This window comes from Cupressus sempervirens, chromosome 6 (assembly GCF_028749045.1).
Source record: "Cupressus sempervirens isolate cs-2001-9-10 chromosome 6, ASM2874904v1, whole genome shotgun sequence".
NCBI lineage: Eukaryota > Viridiplantae > Streptophyta > Pinopsida > Cupressales > Cupressaceae > Cupressus > Cupressus sempervirens.
This window is the reverse complement of record NC_143123.1, coordinates 277,024,637-277,034,186: the sequence shown is the minus strand read 5'-3', so window position 1 is coordinate 277,034,186 and position 9,550 is coordinate 277,024,637. Positions and strand designations below refer to the sequence as shown.

General features: G+C 33.2%; 1 pseudogene; it reads right to left on the bottom strand.

Moving 5' to 3' along the window:
- Positions 1-3,247: 3,247 nt before the first annotated feature.
- Positions 3,248-8,967, bottom strand: LOC149552302 (origin of replication complex subunit 6-like; annotated as a pseudogene).
- Between the last annotated feature and the right edge of the window lie 583 nt (positions 8,968-9,550).

The window sequence follows — 9,550 nt, the reverse complement described above, 5'->3', positions numbered from 1 at the left end:
TTCGAGGTCCCTTCAAGACCTGCTTTTACCATAATCTAAAACTATATATGTCCCTTTAGTGGCATTTTCTTTGTACTATATATAGTATTTACAATTTAATTCTATTTCCTTATCCTCTATAATAAAAATGTTTATAGACAAGCATCTATGTGAATCCTAGCTTGCAACTAAGCAATTCAAAAATCTATTATCTTTTCTTATCATTTGCTAAATCTCTACCAATCGTGACTCAACTATGTAATTCATATATCAATTCTCTTTTTTCATCATTGGCATCAAAAATGGTTGGAAACACACATTCTTATGAGTCCTAAAGATAAGTTATGAAAGATGAAGCTAAAACCACAATCACATAGACACAACCTTGCAACTACAATGACTCTAAAAGCTAAAAGCATGTTTGTAGTGGGCATGTAGCACTCTCTGTTATTGTGCCAGTTATGATTATTAGATGTGTAGTGCACCCATTTGCACTCTCCTCCATTGATTGGGAGGACTTTTGCATAGTTTCTTTTGAGTCCTTTCCTATAATGCTTATGGAACTAACCTGATCTAATTGTCTACCAATTGTCTTTGGACAATGTGTATGAAAAATGTTGAGATTTTAGAATGTTTTATATGTGAAGGGCTTATTTAATTTTGGAGACTCTACTTAGCTTTCACATGTTCCTCTTTTCACCACACATTATTTATATAATGAAGCAAGTGCAGTCTTGAGTAATGGATTTCTCCCTTTATGAAGGCTTGTCCATTTCTTTTTCCAAAATATCAGAAATACAATATAATTTGGGGTTGGCTTTTGCAGAGTAGAAGATTATTTTGTGCACTGCCTTAGAACATGTAGGTTTCTTCTTGCTTGGTCTTATTATTCCAGGCTTCCATCTATGGCTTGTTCTAGCTGGTAAAGGTATGGAGCTTAACTAGAAGGGAAAAGAACCCTCTTGAAGCCATTAGTGGTGGGGCATCTAGTTGGAAATGCCCCTCCCCTTACGAATGACTTGGGATACTCATTCTCCTACCTAACTTTGATAACTCAAGCTCCCACAATTACACCTAATTTGGAGGCAACCTGTGATGCCATCATTACACCTACAGTCATGTCCTATAGCCTGGAATCATGCTCGTGATTGTAATCATAATAGAAAAGTTCTTACTTTCAACATTAGAAAACTTGGACATATGTCCCCTCAACAATTTTATGCATTTTGACTTTGAAAAAATGATCAGTATTGTTGAGAATTAAACTAATATTCACGCACCGGTTATGAAATTCCCAATGCCCAAAAAAAAATTTAAACACCATTACATCTCCACAAAAACTATATCTTCATGCACTCAATCTAACGATTTTATCTCACATTTCTACATAAGATACATATAATAAAGCAGAGCATTTCTTTTCTAAAAATAGGACAATATTTAAAAAGATCTATCAATGTCACATTTCAAATGAGTTTTTACAAACAATTGTTGAAACCATTGTCATCAAAAATTAATTGGTAGATGTAAATTGATAATCAAGCAAAATATATCCTTCTTATATTAAAAACACCAAACAATGACCTGAAGCTTAGTGGTGACAGGGTGCTCATCCATATCAGCATAGTTCTTATTGATGGCTTCCATTATCAACTTATTACACTCAGGTTCCATCCATTTTGTTACAAAGGAGGTCAATTTAAGCTTTGGATTTCTATCAAGCATAAGCTCACACTGTAGCTTGTGAATACAAAAAAGATGCATCTTATAAGGAGAAATGAAATTCTGAGTCATGCTTGGTATAATTTATGGAAGAAACCATGAGCATGACCACAGTGTAGTTGTGGATGTTATTCTCAAGCTTAAGAGCAACGAAAAATAATTCATTGAATGCTAGGAAAGTTGTTGCACTATTTCCTCAAATACAAATGAAGACTGTGGCAATGGTTGTATGCATAATTTTCTTTAACAATTCAGTTAATTGCTTCACTAAGTATGTCCCTTTGAAAATGGTGTGTACCCACTCTTGTAAAGAGTTCACAGAACATAATTATTTTTTAAGGGATGAAGAATTTCTTTGAAACCATGAAAAAGGATATTTAGAAGTGACCAAATACTGAAACTTGTGAAGAGAAGGCTCAAATGCTAAAAAAGGCAGAACATAGTTGGTGATCTACTATAGTATATGTGCAAAAGGATTGATTTGAAAAAGGCTAATGTAACAAATTACAATAAAGAATGCTTGTCAATACAAGATTCCACAAAAATTGATCAGTGATACTTATTTCCTTTGGATTTCCCAAAAGATCTTCTACATCTTAAAACTATTGATATGTACGAATATAAAGAGGACAAAAGCATGATACAATCATGCAAAAAGGCAGCTAATCCACCTTCAAGTTGAACCACCCAAATGTCCAAAAAAATTCAAAATAAAGAAAGTGAAAAAATACTAGAATATAAAAGAGTCTAAGTCTGACTATCTTGGCATGGATTCAAGAAATAGTAAGCAGTCAAGTTGGCACATCTTAAACAAAAAATAATTTTATCTTAAACCAAGCAGTTCAATACTTCAAGATTTTAAGGATTTGATATAGAAGCATCGATCTCCTTTCGATCAAAATTAAGGTTGGCAGTAGTTATCCAATGCAGAGTTTTGAAGATCATAATATGGTGTTTCTAAAGATGGATTTAGTTAGAAGTTGGGTTCAAGTTGTAAAAACTACTTCTAGATAATTGAGATTGGAATAATGTTTTTATTTTGATAAGATAGCAATATAGTTTTTATTTCATGGAGATTGTATAGTTGCTTTTATAAAGAAGGTTCCACTTGTCTTGTATGCAAAAAATCTGCAACCACACAAAGGATGCCTTTTTGGATCTTATAATAAGGGAAGAAAGTGGAAAATGTTAAGGCAAAATATTGAATTTAACTATATCATAGTTTGATCCAGATCTACTTAGATTCTTGGGTGCTTTTGTAACTATTTTTTATTGTTTGTGAGGAATTGCGCACATTAGTTCAATTCAACGAAAGTTTAGACAGGATTTCCTTGATAATTGGGATTTACATTTTATAAATTCATCTAAATATGAAGGATGATCCTAATCATCTTCTACCTAGGATGATGGGTTGGAAAGTTACAACTCCAAATTGTCAGAAATAATGACCACAGATGAGAGGATTGCAAAATTGAAACCAAATTGACTCTTAATTTTCTTTACCTATAGACTTCAGTAGATTATATCACCCACCAAAAAAAAGCACTCATAGAAAGTGAGAAATAATTGAATCTTGAATTTCCTTACCTACAAACTTTAGCACATCATAAGCCTTTGCAATAAGCTGCATGTCACCATACTCGATCCCATTGTGCACCATCTTGACAAAATTTCCGGATCCACCCTTTCCAATATAGGTAACAAAAGGGCCACTATCCACCTACGCAACAATCTTAACAATTTTATCCTCAATATACTTGTAAGCCTCATATGACCCTCTAGGCATAAGAGAAGGGCCATTCCTGGCACCCTCTTCACCCCCTAAAACCCCCATGCCCAAATATAGAAGCCCCCTCTTCTTTTCCTCCTCTTGCCTTCTCTCTGTGTTTTCATACCATTCATTCCCACCGTCCACAATATAGTCCCCTTTTTCCATGTGGGCAGCCAGAGTCTCAATTGATTTGTCCACGGGGGGCCCTACTTTGATTAGAAGGATTATGACTTTGGGCTTCTAGATTGAGAGCACAAATTCCTTGGCATCATGGAAACCTTTTATTGGTAGATTGCCTTCTAGCTTGGCTCTATCTACTATCTCATCTACCTTTTCTAGGCTTCGATTGTAAACTGAGATGGGGAAGCCTTTTTCTACAATGTTGAGAGCTAGATTCTACCCCATCACAGCCAATCCAGCCAATCGTATCCTCGACAATTCAACCATCTCTTTTTCTTGTATTCACATAATCAAAATCAAGAGTAAGGTTAACATCCAAGGGAGGCTTAGAACTTTTAGCTTACAAAGGACATTGAAACAAACTTCCTTGGATTTTTGCGGCAATCTCATTGTATAGAGCTCTAAGTTTAACTATTTCAGCATCAACTATTGAACTAGACTATTTTGGTGTCATCTTCAAAAAGGCTAAACCATCCAAGAGCAAGGTTTTCACAATAAAGGCAACATATGAAAATCTCATAGTAATCCAGATTGCAATTTAAACTAGGAAACTAGGCAAGGTATATAAACACTGCAATCAGATCAGCTCTGTCAAGCTCTCAGAACATAATGTAGCTTTTTTATAAGAGCTAGTGTTTTGTTTAGTTAACCCCCAAGTTTTTGCCTTGTTTTTTAATTGAATGTGAATATTTGAATTTCACTTACACTTTTCCTACACCATTTCACTACCATGCAAATGGAATGTTACTATAGTTACAATAAAATATTATTATGTTTAACTACAACATCCTTCAACCATGCAAAAATATAAGCTTATGCTTCCAATCATCAATAAAAGAAACACTCAAGTACCAATGCTTAACTAAGAAACACATTCTTTCACATAAAACAATGTAGCTAAGTTGATTTTACATCCTTAGTTATTAATTATTATATGAGAAATGCATTGCATGTCTATCCACTTTCAAATAACATCAAATATATAAAAATAAATTCATAAAATTTTAGGTATAATATATGAACTAAGTTACCTCAAGTTCATATTCATCATCAATTGATTCACCACTATTGTTAGATTCTGCCTTGTCTTCACGTATTCTCTTACTTGGCAATGCATCCAAAAGTTCTGTTCATACACACCCAATACACTTAGTTGCCTACAAAAATCATAATAACCAGAATTTAGACCAAGCTTTTTGTTCTAATTTTCCATACTAAATCAATGTGACCCTAAGAAATAGTTAAAGATGGTGTGAAAATAAATTCAACCATGTAAATAACAGAAAAATGATTATGCAGCTAGTCTGTCAAACCAATTTAAGACATAAGAGTACAATGCACTTTGAAATCTTCAACAATAAGGATCTGAGATATGCTAGCCCATATGAATTTTATATAGGAGAAATTTTTAAAGGCCACAATCACTACAATGTAAACAAGCATGAAATAATCTTTCAAACTTTTTAGCACCAAGCAAGAACAAAAATATAAGAATGTATCTATTAAGTAACAAGAATGAACCTTGTCTAAACTTGACCACAATTAATGAAAAGAACTTGCCATATATTAAAAATATGTGAAGGTTAAAAAATCAATGTCATCACATAAACAAAATAGTCTCTAAAGAAAACACACATCTATTGTTTTTCATATATTTTGGATCCTTCTTTTCTTTGGCAATTCCCACAACATCAAAATAGAGATCATTCATAGATGTTGCAACCTAGCCCAAACAATTAGAAATATATATAGTTAAGAACAAACATAAATCATCGAGAGGGTTTCCTTGTTTGATTTAGTTAGCATCTACAAATTGACAATGTGAATAATATTACAAAACATTCAAGATTTCTATGCACCCAAAAAGAACACTCACATTTGAAAACTCAAAGTTCGATGTACCACATATCTTGATCAGTTTCATCCTATCAAATTTTAACTACATCTAGATAAATAAGTTAGGTTTTTGCATAGAAAGTTCCAAAACTTAGGGTGGGTATATGGATAAAGAAGAAACCAAAGTTTAGAGAAGAATAACTTGAGGCCATTACTGTAGCATTGTCATATGTGTGATGATAAAAAGAAACACAAGAGTAAGGGTTTGAATTTTTTTTATGTTGTTCATCCAAAAGAAAAAGGAAAAAGAGAAAAAAACTACTCCTAGGTTATATCCTTCATTCATATTGACTACAAAATCAAAGGATTATTATTGGCCTAATAACAAGCTTGAAGTATGCAAGTACAAACAAACCTTATTTCTTCTTGCACATAGGTAAAAAGCTACTGCAGTGAACATTGGATGACCAAAATCAGCACTTGATCTTCGAGACTCTAGTAGAGCAGCTATAAATCTTTCTTTGTATCTGTATAAGGTTAATATTAGAATTGCATATTCGATCATGATTTTGGGCTGACAAGACTCAAAGATCATATGCTAACCCCACACTTATCAGAGAGCTCAAGGTCAAAGTATAAGAGCATAGGATTTCATTTGGTATGCTCTTAGGCCTTACTCTGATGAAATCATTATACCCACCCTAATAATTTCCCCAAGCACAGAGCATACTATAAGCCTTTGAGCCATAAATTTCAAAAGATTGGAAATGCAAGAAAACAAACCATTTGGGTCCTGAAATCTAAACTAAGGAAACTTGGTTTCTTAAGTTCCATAGAGCACTATATAAATATTTGACCAGTAACTTGCAAAAGGTCCAAAGTTTAAGTAAACAGACCATTTGAGAGCTGAAAACTGAGTCAAGGAAAATGGAACTTACAAAGACAAGACTCTTTGGGAAGACCCAATCAATCTAAGACATCCAAATTGGATTCCAAGTTCTCGGATGTCTAGCTTTGGCCTTGCATTCAATTTAAGACATCCAAACTAGAGTCAAGTAGGTTAATTATCTAAATCAAATCTAAAGACAAGACTCTTTGGGCAGACCCAATCAATCTAAGATGTTTGAATGAATCAAATGATTTTCATATGACTTGAAAGTGTAGACGTGACATTTGATTACAATAAATAATTTTCTGATCTTTAACAAATTGACTCTATTTCTGCAAGTGATCATTCAGGGATCAAACTTGTTGAAGATGAAAGAAACCTTATAAAAAACAATAGTAATGAGTGTAACAGTGCCTGTAGCGGCTATAATGGTGAAATGGGCCGACATTCTCATTGCCAAAGTGCCCACAACTATTTTTGTCACTGCTGTCACATTCACTCTTGTGGTATTCTACTCCATTTTCAAAAAATGACATTAATTAGCATTTCATAAATCTTTCAACTGCCTAAATAGATTTGGGAAAGCTAGTATGTTTTATATGCTGTAATTATAAAAAGTGTTACTGGTAAGAGTAAGACATGGCTCTGATGATACTTTGATCAAGCCAATGCTTTCTTTATTGTATATAGTTTTCAATTGACTCCTCATATTTTATATATGATATTGTTGAAATGAAATCTTTCTTGAGCAATAACTCTTATTTTACAAGTACCCCCACTGGGCAATCTAAATGTCTATTTTAGGTTTCTTAGAATTTTAGTATGGTTTAAAACATATATTTTATTAGAATATTTTATAATAATTAATCACTAATTTATTTATTTATTTTTGTTGTTGGAAGGTTTTATATTAAATTTACATAATTCTTTTAGTTATTTGATATATGATCATGAGTTTTAGGTTGAAATTCTTTTTCTAAGAGTCAAAGATTAAAAAGTATCTATTTGCCAAAAATCTTGAAGAGCACGATTTCTTATCTCTTATGATATTGAGGTCCAAGGCTTGAAAGAAAACTTGAATCTAGTAGGATTGTTCAAAATCATTCAACTTGGAGTTAGGTAGGTAAAAAAATTAGACAACTCATAATAAAAATATGTAAATCGTATTGAAAAAAATGATATTATATATAATTGTTTTATTAACTTATACAATTTATACTCAAAATTTCCTACTGAATATTTGTTAAAACTTTTTACAAATCCTCAAGATGCATTACCATTGTGAAACCAAATATTTCTCAATGATATTGACTATAAGATCAAAAGAGGCATATCTCCAATATATGCATTATAACCAACTTTAAATAAAAAACAAAACCATCCTATATGAATTTGGATGCAAGCAATCATCCTCATCACTTATAATATAGTAAGACAATGGATGATAGCACGAGCCTTGATGAATCACAAACCATTAAAATATCATGAAGAGAAAGCCATTTGATAAAGGACCCATTATTATTGTTTTTGATAAGGTTTTTTTCATCTTCACCAATTTTGATCGTTGAATGATCACTTGCAGAAATAGAGTCAATTTGTTAAAGATCAGAAAAGTATTCATTGCAATCACATCACATTCATGGCAGACATGATATATCTTAGGTTTACACTTATTAGCCCTCTTCCCCAAATGTCATGTCTACATGTTCAAGTCATATGAGAATCATTTGATTCACTCAAACATCTTAGATTGATTGGGTCTGCCCAAAGAGTCCTGTCTTTAGATTCAATTTAGATAATTAACCTACCTAAGCAACTGATTCGATTTAGATAATTAACCTAGCTGACTCCAAGTGCATTTTGCTTTGCATTCAAGGATCTAGTATATGCCTTCTCAGACATGCCACTTAGCCTAATGGCCTTCTGTCTGTCAAAGGGAACTTGTAATCTGTACAAACAATGCATTCAATCATTGCAAATTAAATTTCATTGTTGCAATTTTTCTAATAAAATCATAAAGAATGAGAACTAGAAATCCATGAAGAGTAAGCAATGGGAATCATCTAATGTTCAGGGAACAATTTCTCCTCTTGTTAAATTATTTCTTCCTAGACAACATAGATCTAGTCCTGAGGAATGCAGTGTAATGGAAAGGATAGATGACATTAATAAGATTTGACCCAATGTTATATTATCTCACTACCAGCATGTGGCATGATCTTTGTTGTAAGGATTATGCTATAAATTTGAGAAATGACCCAATCCTTTTCAATGTAAAATCAAATGAACCCATCTGAATAAGGTTCAAGAAAAATTACTTTGTAGCAGCAAGTTCAAAGCAGAGAACCAATTTGCAAACCTCACCCTGTGGATGAAAAGGGGTTAAAAAAGGGCTCAATGATGAATATTCCCAATAAATTGCATTCCAGATGATAAAAATTGCACTAAATTTGATGCGTTGCTTAGATAAACATACCACAACAAAAGTGGAAGAATTAAAATGCACATTATGTCTCAGCTCCTCGACTTTCTCGATAACCTTGTTGTCTTCTGCAAGGCCCAATTTTCTTCCTAGCCCATCCATATCCATGTTTCTCTTTAGCATATGGCTGGGAAATGAATGTTACCCTCCTTCAGCCACTCCAACTGAAGGACTTCTCACCCTCTGTAGTTCACGAGCTTGTCCTCCAAATGGACCAACTATAGTTCCACTCGCAACCCATGCAAATCAACCTGCGTGAAATAATTTTTTTTTGATTTTAACATAACAAGCCCATGTTGGTCAAAATTTTGACCAACACGGGCATGAATTTTTGAAAAAAGACATTTTTTCTTGCCTATTCTGACCAATTTGACCCCATTTTAATAGATGGCCAAAATTTTTGGTTGAAAAATAGGGTCAAATGTACTAGTGATAGACCCATTTACAACCCTCTTAGTCTAAAGTATCTCACTTTCTTTCATGGTATGTTATTCACGGTGCAAGGGAAACAACATCCCTCAAGATTACTCACCATTATGCTCCCTTGGTAGAGGCATAAGGCCACTTGGGTTTCATCTCCAAGGGTCGTTGTTCCTGCAAAAGGGGAACTTCTATTTGTCATGCCTTGAAGATTCTCTGATGTGTATCCTTTGTCGATCAACTCACCTCTTTGATTAGAGGGAAATATTGC